This window comes from Arachis duranensis, chromosome 2 (assembly GCF_000817695.3).
Source record: "Arachis duranensis cultivar V14167 chromosome 2, aradu.V14167.gnm2.J7QH, whole genome shotgun sequence".
NCBI lineage: Eukaryota > Viridiplantae > Streptophyta > Magnoliopsida > Fabales > Fabaceae > Arachis > Arachis duranensis.
The window spans coordinates 18,297,914-18,308,457 of record NC_029773.3 but is presented as its reverse complement, the minus strand read 5'-3'; the positions used below and the strand labels follow the sequence as shown (position 1 = coordinate 18,308,457).

Below are 10,544 nucleotides of genomic sequence, written 5' to 3'. Positions count from 1 at the left end.
AGAGTTCGAAATAATATATAAAATAAAAATGAAACAAATAATATGTAACAAATTATTATATATTATTTGATTATCAAACATTTTTGTAATAAAATTAATTGTTATATTTATTTTTAATGATCAAATACAATTAATAATTTAAATTTTAATTTGGAATATGTATATTTTTATTTTTATTTTTGTTATAATAATATAACGTAAAATAGAATTAAGATTGTAAACTAATATTTAAGATAAAACAAAAATAGTTAATTTATTTATTATCAAACAATAGAATCAAGAATCATGTTAACAGAATATAATTTAATAAAATAAATGATGTTATGAATGAAGAGTTGATTCATTCATATAGGAACAGTATAATAAATAATTAGTATTAAATATTAACCAATTGATATTGTATAGGACAAATTTAATTTATCTTTACATAAATAATATATATAAAAAATAATGAAACTAATATGTATCTAAAAAATAATTGTGAAACAAAATGATTAATAATATATATCAATTAAATAATAATATAAATAAAAATTTTAATTTATTATTTCACAATATAATTTTAAGAGAAAAAATAGTTTTGCTAAAGAGAAAAGTATAAACTTATAATTTAAAGACTACAAAAAGTGATATTTGTAATAAAATGTCAAATTTTAATCACTATAATAAATACAAAATATTATGGTTTATTGTTGTTATAATTTAATGTTGGTAGTTAAAATTTAATAGCTAAACCTCGTTTTTATAATAGTGACTGACAATGAAATTGAAAAATAGAAGACATGTTATTAACTATTCAAGTTATGTAATGTCCAAAAACATTAAAATTATATAATTTGGGATTCTACTGCAATAGTAGCATGACTATTATTATGTAATGTCCAAAAACACTAAATTGAAGCTATTCTATTGTATAACAAATTAAGAAACAGAAACACAGAAAAGAAATTAGAAAGAGCAAGTATTTAATATTAGTCAATTCTAAAATATCTATTACTTAGTATTTACTTTCTATTTAACTTATTTTTTATAATAAATTTTAAATATTTAAAATTTATTAAGTATTATACTTTTAACTTAATAAATATTAATTATTTAATTTTTTTAATAATTTAGCACTAAATTTTTAGGCATCATAATAAACATTTTTAATATTTAAGGTGATCAATCAAAATAATTTAATTTAAAACTTATCTTTCTAATTAGTATTTTCTTTTTTTTATTAAAAGTTGGATTTTTTTTTACCAAAGATAAGAAAATTCAAATTCACAATCTCCTAGATGAGTATGGGAAGACTATGCTATTTAAGTTATAACTTATTAGTTTTTTATTAAAAGTTGGATTAATAAGATTGAACATTGTAAATCCATAAAAATCAGTTTTTTATTGACATATTAACAAAAATAATGCTTCAATCTACAAAAGTAATGTTTAAAAAAAAAAGCAAAAAAGAAAAAAAACCAGGGCACTGGACAAATATGATAAAACTAAAAAGAAGTTAGAAAATCGATTCATCGATCTCCCATGCATGCATCAGCATCTTGACTCTGCTGCTGGCTCCAATAATCGCTATCTTGATCATCAAGAATGTCTATGGTGACGGTAAGATTCACACGAATTCGCCACACTGTATAGTTATCCCAATCGAATTCGGACTTGTCGACGATCCCCCTTGCGAACTGGCATAGATCAGGAAGTAATTGGTCTAATACCATTCTTGGTACGGCAGTTCCAGAAAAGGTCTCTAGCAACTTGGATTTGTCGCTGTGATCGAGATAACTGTGCATCCAGTTCAAAGGAACCAACAAGGTCCTGATGACAGTAATCGGAGTGCACGAAGTAAAATAGTACTCATCAGGCAGATAGGTTTCGTATTCGATGATTTTGGTGGGGTTCAGAGATTGATGGGTACAGCAAAATGTGATGTGGAAGCTATCAAAAAGTGTTTCCTCTGGTGTCGTTATAGGCGTTTTCAATGGCTCTTCATAGTTGTCGACGAATTCCTTCCAATACTCGCACACAACAGTGTATTCTCGTCGATATGCTATATAAATTGAAATTTGATTGATTTCTAAATAAAATCTTAAGTTTGTTACAAAAAGATATGATTTCGTTTTAGCGTTTTCATGAAAATTAGTTGTTTTGGCTTTGAAACTTTGTTTACTAAATCAATTTTTATTATTTTAGCGTACTTTTAAAGATTTTAAGATTGATAGGACAAATCTTTTAAAAAAATAAGATTAGATACAAAATATTTTTGAAAGTTACATAATTTTTTATGTCAAGTGGTTCAATAATTTTCCCTTTCTTGACAGTTTTTTTTTGGCTAATTCTTTTTTATTATTGTACATTTCCAATAAAAAAAAAAAGATAAAAGTTTAGTTTCCATCTTTTCATGCTATACATTATAGTGAAAATAAAGCTTAAATGTGGAAAAAAATAAAAATTTTAATAATTTTTTCAAAAAAATAAAGATTAAATAATTTATTTAAAAGTATTTTATTAATAAGTATTTTAAACTTTATCTCTTTTTAATCTCAAATAATAAAAAATAAGAACATCTATCAATTTATCCTAATATTAAATTACAAAAAAAAAAGTATATAAGGCGAACCTAATAAAATTTAGATGATAAAAAATAAATGTAGAATCAATACTTTGACAAAAACAAAAACAAAGTTTCTTTGCATCTTGATGAGTATGAGTTGAGTGCGTTTTGGATACATTTAGATAGGTATTTAACAAAAACAAAGCTTTGTTTTTACACAAAAATATGTTTTAATTTAAATATATGTATTTAGTATGTTTTATCCACACAATTATCAACCATGACAACCAGTGTTTCTTCTTCTTCACCACATTTCTCAGTTTCTCACCTCCATCTCTTTCAAGTTCACGAACCTTAATTCTAGCCTTCTTAGTTTTCAATGTTATTATTTTTATGTTGCTGACTTATCTTTTTCGTTACTCTTTTTTTTTTATTTTCATTAAACATGATTACTCCATTTATGATTGAACATTGTAAATAAATCCATACAAATCAAACTTCTATTGACATATACCACAAAAATAATACTACAATCTAAAAACTCAATGTTTCACTACAACATTTTAAAGTTGAGATAACGTTTAAAAAGTGTCTAAAAGTTTATATAAAGTTGTCTTTTAGAAGCGTTGCTTATTCTTTAGAACAGACGCTTCTAAGTATGCAACAGGTTGAAGTGTTGCCTATTATTTAGAATATGCAACACGTTGAAATGTTGCCTATTTATTTGAATTTGTAACCTGTTAAAGTGTTGCCTTTTATTTTGATATGCAACCCTTAGAAGCGTTGCCTAATCTTTTAATTATACAACCTATACAAGTGTTGCCTCTAAACTAAATATGCAATCATTGGAAAGTTTTCTTTTTGACTAAAAATAAGGATTGTTTTTGCAGTGAAAATACAAGAGAGACGTGTAATCATTTTAATTATCAAATAAATTTGTACACAATAAAATTCATAAAAGAGATAAAATCTTAATAACTAATAAAGTTCTAATTAAAGTAGATATTAAAAAATTCAACTAGCATTTCAAATACATATATTCATGTTTGCCAATGAATCTCATAATAATTTGCTGAAGATTATTATTACAATGCTTTTCAGGCTTTTCCCTGTCTCTGAAAATGCGGATGGAGATGAACCAAAGAGAGGATGTTACTAAAGGAAAAGATCCTAGCTAGGTTGAAAGCTCATCAGAACCAAAAACAGAGGATGCTTTCCACTTTTGAAGCTCACTTCATTTGTATGCTAACAGAGAAGATAATTGGGGTGCTTTTCACTGAAAAATGAGGATAGACGAACTAGAAACAGAGAATGTGCTGAAGGAAAAGATCTTAGCCTGCTATGAACCCATAGCTACATTAATGACATTCCTTTTTCCAGTGTAAATCATTACTCAAAATTTTGCAATTTGCATCCATATATTTCTGTTTAACTTTGGAAGGGAATAAAATACTGCTAGAAATCAACTATCAACTATAAAATATTCCCTAATAAAATCATACTTGCGTTCCTTCTCCCATTAAAAAAATAATGAACTTTCCCAGACAACTGCAAATAGAATAATTAAGTCTAAAGCCCTAAAGTTTGATATAATTGCAATTACCACTTCATGGCTGCCATTACCACACATCTTTTGCAGCTCAGCCTGAAATTGGAATTGTAGAATATAATTGCAAGCACCGACTGAAATGAAGAGGAGCAAATATCAAAAAGTACTATTACTGCATTGATCATTATCGAAATTAAATGAAAAGAAAGCAGAAAATAGTTCACTAAAGGAAAGAAAAGTTTGATCTATATCTGGTACATGAATAACATTATACTTCTTCTTTAATTTTCGAATAAACGGAAATGACAATTTATTCGTCCTTGTCTCGGTAGATTAAAGTGGTGGTTTAGCTGGACATATTATTGGACAAAATATAATTCAATTAATTACTGCAGTCAATTAGTATTAAAAAAGAAATGAATGGAATAAATTAGTATTTACCCCATTGACAATAACCATGATGCCTGTTCCCCTAGCTTCTTTAGGTTTTCCAAGTTATCTGGTCCTGCATATTGGTGACCAAAATGTTCAGTATGGAGTAGGGAAAAATGGAAAAATTAAAAAGACAAAAATGAAAACGGAAAAATTAAAAAGACAAAAATGTGAAAGAAAAATAAAAAGCATAATAACTGTGATGGTTCTAGGAAAACTTGAGAAGGGGTTGAATCAAGTTAGTTTAAAACTTAAAGTTTCAAACTCAGTGTTGCTGTTACTAGCGTTGCAGGAGATTATTTAGAATTGTCTCATGTGCAGAACATTAAATGAGCAGAGAAAGAAAGAAGGAGGCCAGCATGTATCCTGGTTCGGATTCTTAGTGCCATGAATCCTACGTCCAGTCTCCACCACAAACCATGGTGGAATTTCACTATAATTCTCAGATTACATTCACCAATACTATTGAATTAATTCCTAATCCAACTAGTATCTACCCCTAAGCTTTACACACCAAAGCTTAGCAACCCCAAAGTGCTATCCCAACTTGGAAGGGGAACTAATCCTAGTTCATTCACCCAAATTACATCAGAAAGAAAAACAGTGGCTATTTTGCATCACTCTTGCCTTTTATCTCTTGGCTTTTGATCCTCACATATTTGCCTTTTTCTCAAAATAGAAAATAACGCAAGACAGCCATAACACAAAATAAGAATTAAGCTTGAGTAGAAGAAAGAGATTTCAGTTCTATGTTAGAGATGGTGCTCTGAATATGTGCTTTCTCTTTCTTGGCTTCAGAAGATGAAATGAAGCCTCTTTTATATCTGCAGCTTGGCTTTATTGTAGCTTCTTCATCTTTTCTTTTCCTTGCTGCCCGTTGGAGTGGTCCTTGATGGCATGCAGTCCTTTCTTCATTCTGCTCCACTTTCCTGCTGTCCGAGGAGCTCCACCACTACCTCTACTGTCCTTGGAGTTTCTTTCTTCCTTGGCATGCTCTTCTTTTGCATCCTTCTCCATTTCCTTGCTGCTGCTGCTGCTGCTGTGTGTTCTTGCTCGTTGGTGTTTTGCTCAACCACGATCCTTAGCAGTGCTCAGCTAATGTCCTTGAGTGATGAGAGTGTACCAGCTGTCCTTGTTGCTTTATAATACCAACACTTGTCCTTTTCCCTTTCCAGCTGTCTTCCTTTAGCTTTTAGTATAGCATACAACATTTTGAACGTTGCTATGAGGAAGAGCTTTGGCTCTTTTACATCAGCTGAAACATTTGTTAGGCTTGGAATGAAGTAACATGGGCTTGGACATTGGGCCTGCATTACTAACACTCACATTAAACAATATTGGGCTTTTAACCCAATTAAATGTTTGTCATCATCACTTAACCCAAAATCAAACTAGGCTCAACAATCTCCCCCTTGATGACAAACATGATAAAATAGGGAAATTAAAAAACTTAATTTGAAAGAGTTAAGAACACTTCCCTTTGATGACATTCAGATTGAGAGTTGCTCCCCCTGAATGCTGGCATTACTCCCCCTTGATCATGGCTTCTATTTTTACTTGAACAAATCTTAACAAACAGCCAGGACCAAAATTTCCAAGCAGTATATTACAGTAATTGTGACACAGAGCAGTTAACACTAGGCATGATGCACAGGAATTAACAAATTACTTTGCAGCATAAAGTATCATTGTTCTTAACTATCACTATTAATCCCCTAAGCCAAACTAACATTCCCTTTCTTTTCTCCCCCTTTTGTCATCAAGGGAGGAAAGGAAACAAAACCTGCACAAAATTTGTTAGTGGCTGGTGCAAAGCAAAAGTCTGTTGCAGAGTATTTTAAGTCTGTTACAGTCATCCAAAAAAATTAAATAAGTCCAAAACAAAACAAAAGCAAGTCATAATCGCAGATGAGATAACAAGAAGCTAGGCATCAGAGTTGGATTCATCAGAGGTTCCATCGAGCACATTCTTCAGAATGCGTGTCATGGTCTTGACTGTAGTGGATGTGGAAGGGGGAATCAGAGGATCCTCATCAACAGAGGGAACATCAGTGCTGTCATCAGTTTGGCGACGCCTAGGAGCTGTTTTCTTTACTGCACCACCCCCTTTGATATATGAGTTACAATCTTTAGCAATTTCAGCCCCAAAATCAACATTGTAATATTGAAAAATTTTTGTAAGAAGCATGCCATATGGTAAAGCATTTTTGGTACTGATACACGCATGCATGTGTCTCATAAGCAAGTAAGCAAAAGAAATAGGAGATTTTGAAAGCAATGCATACAAAACCAGTGTGTCACAAAATGAGACACGTTGAAAAGAACCACTCTGAGGCAAGATGACATGGTTAACAATCCTGTGCAGCTGGGCACGGACTGGACCAAGAGACTTGTGAGTAGGAGTGTTACCTTCTAAGAGAGGGATATTGATGCAGACAGTGCTTAGGGCATCAAAATATGAAACATTGAGCGTATCGTCCCACTTACCAGAGGTGTAGACATCAGGGCCTCGGTCCTGGTAATCTAGGGCTTTGCCTAGGTGATATTTGTCAAGAATGATCACTTTGCCTTTAACAAAAGAGGCGATTCTCCCTTCTTTGTAGGACATGCTGCTATAGAACTGTTTTACCAGATCAGGGTAAACTTTCTCTTTGATGGACAGTATGGATGTCCAACCTTGATAGGCAAATAATGGGGTAAAGTTCAGGCCTTTTCTACGGAGTTTGTCAAGATTGACAAGCTTCGGGGGACAGAGTTTACGCTCGTAGACATCTTTGCAGAAAAACAGATAGTTCATGAGAGATTGGAAACGGCGACGATCAAAAGACTCATGGGGAAAATCAGCATAGAAGGATTTGTAGGCAATGGGGTTTGACAGCTTAGGTTCAGACACAGAACGAAGAGGGAGGTCGATGACTATACCGCGAGTATGGCGACTCTGAGTGTGGGTTGTCTCTTCGTCTTCTTGAAGAGGCCTCTTTCCTCTGGAGGAGCTGGGTTTGGAGGAGCTAGGTTGAGATGAGGGTGGAGGAGGAGGAGGTGAAGGTCGAGGAGCAACGCCAGGTCGGCGAGCGGTGGTCTTAGTGCAGGCCATGTCAGGAGAAGGGTTTGGTGGTGGAGATGGTGAGGAGTGAGTTGGGGAATGAGATGGAGATGAGTGTGTGTGTTCAGAACGGTGGGTGCCACTGTGGGAGCCTCTGCGAGCAGCTCTCTTCTTTCGAGCCATATTTATAGAACACTGGTTTGGAGAATATGAAAGAGTGAAGGGAGTATGGTGAGAGGATGCATGTAGTGGGGAGTTAATATAGGTGTGGGAGAGTGCAAAGGTTGCATCTTGAAAACAGATAAAAATGAAAACTTTAAAGTGGTTTTGGAAAAACATTGAAAGTTACAGCTGTAACCTTCGTACGTTTCAGATAAAAACAAACAAGAGGAAATATGAAAACAAATGTAAATGGAAAAGCAACCTTGAGGTAAAGTCCAACCCAAATAAGCTTTTTAAAATGAAACCCAACTCAAACAAATAGTAGCTGCCAAAATTTGAGACCAAAAAAAAAAAGTTAGTTCAGAGGTCCAAAAGAATGAACCCAAATCAATTCGAAAGCCCACTTTTCAAAGCTAGTTAAAAAAATGAAGAAACCCCAAAGTTTTTATTAAAGAAAAAGCCCATAGTTCTGAAAACTGGGTCAGCACATGGTGTCCATCTTTCATCATGGTCAGATTAGAATCCATTAGCTCCATAATAACTTAGTGAAGTTTACTCATCATCTGCCAAAAAAAATCTCACCGCGATTTATGAGACAAAACACAAAAGATCTCATTATCAGAAAGAATTAAGAAAACAGAGATGAAGCAAGAATGCCCAGTTCAGTTCGCAGCTTACAGAACCTCTCTTCTATCAATGGTTTGGTGAAAATATCTGCTAGCTGACTTTCAGAATTAACAAACTGAATATCCAAATTTCCATTTTGCACATGTTCTCTTATAGAATGAAAACGAACTTCAATGTGCTTTGTTCTTGAGTGCAAGACAGGATTTTTGGAAATGTTAATAGCACTCATGTTGTCACAAAATAATGGAATATTAGAGACATTCAGTTTATAATCAGCTAGTTGAGTTTTCAGCCATAATAATTGAGAGCAACAAGAAGAGGCTGCAATATACTCAGCTTCGGCTGTTGAAAGTGCCACAGTGGCTTATTTCTTGCTAGACCAAACAATGAGGGATTTCCCAAGAAAGCAGCACATGCCACTTGTGCTTCTTCTATCAATCCTATCCCCAGCAAAATCTGCATCACAGAAACCCACTAATTGAAAAGAATCAGTCTTAGGAAACCATAAACCATAGTTAGTGGTACCAAGCACATATCGGATGATTCTTTTGACAGCTGAGAGATGAGATTCCTTAGGCTTTGATTGAAACCGTGAGCAAACTCCAACACTTTGGATAATATCAGGCCTTGAGGAGGTTAGATACATCAAGGATCCAATCATCCCTCTATAGCGTGTCTCATCAACATCTCTACCATTTTCATCTTTATCGAGCTTGATGTTAGGATGCATGGGGGTTCCCATAGGCTTAGCACAGTCCAGCCCAAACTTCTTGACAAGTTCCTTTGCATATTTTTCTTGATGGATGAATATGCCTTCTGCAGTTTGCTTGATCTGCAAGCCTAGGAAGAAATTGAGTTCTCCCATCATGCTCATATCAAATTCGTTAGTCATAAGCTTAGCAAAATCTGCACACAAATCCTCATTAGCCGAACCAAATATAATATCATCAACATAAACTTGCACAAGAATGAAATGATCATGATAATTTCTAATAAATAAAGTGGTGTCAGTGGCTCCTCTTTGAAAGTTATTTTTCAACAAAAATGAGCTAAGCCGTTCATACCAAGCTCTAGGAGCTTGTCTTAAACCGTATAAGGCTTTAGCTAGTTTGAAAACATGATTAGGAAAAGTTTTGTTTTCAAACCCAGGTGGTTGAGCCACATAAACCTCTCTATCTATTATGCCATTGAGGAAAGCACACTTTACGTCCATTTGGAACAGCTTGAAGCCACAATGAGCAGCGTATGCAAGGAGCAATCTGATGGCTTCCATTCTAGCTACAGGTGCAAAGGATTCATCGAAATCAATCCCTTCCTCTTGATCATATCCTTGTGCAACCAATCTAGCTTTGTTTCGGACTATGGAGCCATCTTCACCCAGCTTGTTTCTGAAAATCCATTTAGTGCCGGTGACTTTCTTTCCATGTGGATTAGGCACCAATGACCAGACCTGATTCTTCTCAAATTGCAACAATTCCTCCTTCATGGCCAACACCCAAGATGGATCAGCAAGAGCTTCTTGGATGTTTTGAGGTTCAATCTTTGATAAAAGAGCAATGTTGTTGGATTCGGCTCTTTTCAAAGATGACCTTGTTGAAATACTTTTGGAGGGATCACCAATTATGAATTTCTCAGGATAATTTTTCAGAAACCTCCATTCTCTTGGTCTTCTTGAATGGTTTGAGGATTCAGGTTCCTCTTGATCCACAATGACCTCTGCATCAGCATTTTCTGCAGTAACAGGAGATAATTCCAAATTGTCTCCTGCAGAATCAGAATTTTTGTTGCTGGCAGGTGCAGCTTCATGAGAATCAGAATTATTTTGAGCTGGCTCATCATTCTTGGGGAATTCACCTTCAAAACCTGGACTATCATCTATGCAAATACTAGGAACAATGTTAGACTCACAAAATGTGACATGCATGGTTTCCTCAACAGTTTTGGAGTTCTTGTTGTATACTCTATAGGCCTTGCTATTTGTGGAATAACCAAGAAAAATTCCTTCATGTGCTTTAGGATCAAATTTTCCTAAATTTTCTTTGATATTCAGAATGAAACATTTGCAGCCAAACACATGAAAATAACTAAGATTAGGAGGATGCCCTTTTCAAAGTTCATATGGGGTTTTCTTTAAAAACTTCCTAATGATGGTTCTATTTAAAACATAGCAGGCTGTGTTCACT

General features: G+C 33.7%; 1 long non-coding RNA gene and 1 pseudogene across 1 annotated transcript; both read right to left on the bottom strand.

Moving 5' to 3' along the window:
* Positions 1 to 3,461: 3,461 nt before the first annotated feature.
* On the bottom strand, positions 3,462 to 4,562 carry LOC127744751 (uncharacterized). Its single transcript, XR_008005776.1, has 3 exons — positions 4,539 to 4,562; positions 4,152 to 4,231; positions 3,462 to 3,824 (listed from the first exon to the last, which is right to left on the bottom strand). It is a non-coding gene; the product is annotated as an uncharacterized LOC127744751 (long non-coding RNA).
* A 2-nt stretch (positions 4,563 to 4,564) lies between these two features.
* LOC107473867 (nascent polypeptide-associated complex subunit beta-like) overlaps positions 4,565 to 10,544 on the bottom strand; it is an 11,380-nt pseudogene continuing 5,400 nt past the window's right edge.